Source organism: Apium graveolens, chromosome 7 (assembly GCF_009905375.1).
Source record: "Apium graveolens cultivar Ventura chromosome 7, ASM990537v1, whole genome shotgun sequence".
Classification (NCBI taxonomy): Eukaryota; Viridiplantae; Streptophyta; class Magnoliopsida; order Apiales; family Apiaceae; genus Apium; species Apium graveolens.
In genome coordinates, this window is record NC_133653.1 from 223,561,428 (window position 1) to 223,563,556 (window position 2,129).

At 36.5% G+C, this 2,129-nt stretch overlaps 1 long non-coding RNA gene across 1 annotated transcript; it reads left to right on the forward strand.

The window, feature by feature from the left end:
- Positions 1 to 440: 440 nt before the first annotated feature.
- On the forward strand, positions 441 to 1,759 carry LOC141675071 (uncharacterized). The gene is made up of 3 exons (XR_012555877.1): positions 441 to 982; positions 1,064 to 1,247; positions 1,348 to 1,759. It is a non-coding gene; the product is annotated as an uncharacterized LOC141675071 (long non-coding RNA).
- The last annotated feature ends 370 nt before the right edge of the window (positions 1,760 to 2,129 follow it).

The window sequence follows — 2,129 nt, forward strand, 5'->3', positions numbered from 1 at the left end:
TTCGATATCATAATGGGCGGGTGTATTTTGATACAATGACTAAGCCTTCAAAGATTGTTAGTGTTCGATTATCGACTTCTGGATACCACCCTCGATGGGTCTACGTGGCGGGTCCTGACTTGGAGTTTGTGAGACCTTATCACCGGGTGACTGATGCTACCATTGATTATCTGAACAAGTTAAAAAAAATTGACACAGATTATTTGGATTCTTTTCAGGGGTCGAGGCCCGTCTATACTCATAATGACCTGAAGAGTTTAAGCTTTTTAGAGGGTCACCATCGTAAGGGTTGATGTCATATATTTATATATGTTATGTGCCTTGTTGCAATTTCATGTGATAATTTTTTTTGCTCTTTTTTTATCTATTTAATGTTTCACGCTAATTGTCGTCTTGTATGTTAGTTTCCCTTTATTAATAACGTTATAGTTTGTTTTTTCTGTACTGACCAAAGAACCTTTGAGAAAATTGTTGAATTGTGGTATTGGTAAAGAAATGGACAAGGCTATGATGATGATGGTGAAAAAATCAAGTTTTTGGGCTGTCGATCGGTCGAGGGTTGATGTGCCTAAATCTGGTAATTCGATTTCTATCAAACTTTTGGATGAATCAGGAACAAGGTTGTTGGTGGAACAGAGAGGATTAACATCCCTGCCTATAATCCGGAGAATATGTCTCATAAGCGGTCGAGGGGTGATGATACGTTGTCATTGTCAAAGCCTAGTGTGAAAATGTCGGTAGGAGTGGTTTGGATAAGACTTTGATAATTGTCGATAGTCGGGGGATTATGAACTCTAATTTTGACCCAAATGTGAGTAAGGAAACTGTGAGGGTTGAGATTCATCCTTCAGAGCGCTGGACCGGGGGATCTACTGTGCATGTTCATGCTTTTTGTATTTTTAATCTTCCCCACAATGTCAGTGTTTATGCAAAAAGGACACGAAATGAGTTAGTTGATCATTGTTTGGGTCGTGTTGGATGGGTATGAATTAATATCTTGTTGTTTTATATTAACTATTAATGTATCTGCTCATTACTTGTGTTATTTTTTTAATTTTTGCAGTATATGTCCGATGTGATGCATATTCTTGAAGAGTTTAGGGATGAGGACGACCGTGAACTAGACTGCCTGTTGACTATGAGAATACTACTATGAAATAGGAGAATATGAGGATTGAGAATGAAGTTCATGATTTAAGTGACATATAATAGATCTGTTCAAAGTGAATTCAAGTTATCAAGTGAAGGTATAGTTACTTTTTTTTAGTTTCGCATATAGAGCATATGTGAACTTCATGTGTTGACAAGGTAATGACTTGGACGTTTTTAATACAAATCTGAGTATAGAACTTGAGAATTCGAAAGAAAAGATTAATGAGATGAAGTTGTTCCGAGATGAGTAGCGGATGAAACGAGAGACCACGGAAATAAGCGTGGTTGATCTCCGCGAAGTTTACAAAGGGGCCACTAATGAGAATGAAGGTTTGAAGGCTGAAGTGCAGAGGAATCTCGAGGATATTAGAAAAGCATTGCAGGATGGTTATGGTCGATGCATCGGGAGGTTTGTTGTGAATGGGGTCGACATGACTAGGCATGGTTTTTAGGATTATCTTCATGATTATGCCTCCAGTAACCCAGCAAACGAGCAGGCGCATATCGTGCTTCTCGAAGCCGAGGGATGCCTCGTGGATTGATGTAATATTTTTTTTATGTCTTTTAATGTTGAACAATGGAAGGTTATGTTTGTAACTTTTTGTGAAGACCGTTCAAACTTTGTTATTAAGTGCTTGATGGTATCGTTTATTGATTCAAATGTATTATATTGTTAACAGTGTTATATTTTCAAGGTGATTATGTTGCCTATTTTGAACTTATTGTGAGAATAGTCAATTTTTATCTTACGATGTTTATTTATTTATACTTGGTCAAACACTAAGCATTTATGACGAATTGGCTATTTGTATCTTGTATACCTTTATTAGGCCTTTTTTGCATCGAAATAGAGTTGTGCGTGATACCAATTTGTTCATTTTGCATATGAACTTAAAAAGTTTGTTTATTCAAAGGTGGGCGAGATTTTGTTCCGTTTAGATACTTTTTAGAATTTTATAATTGCAAACTTTGATGGA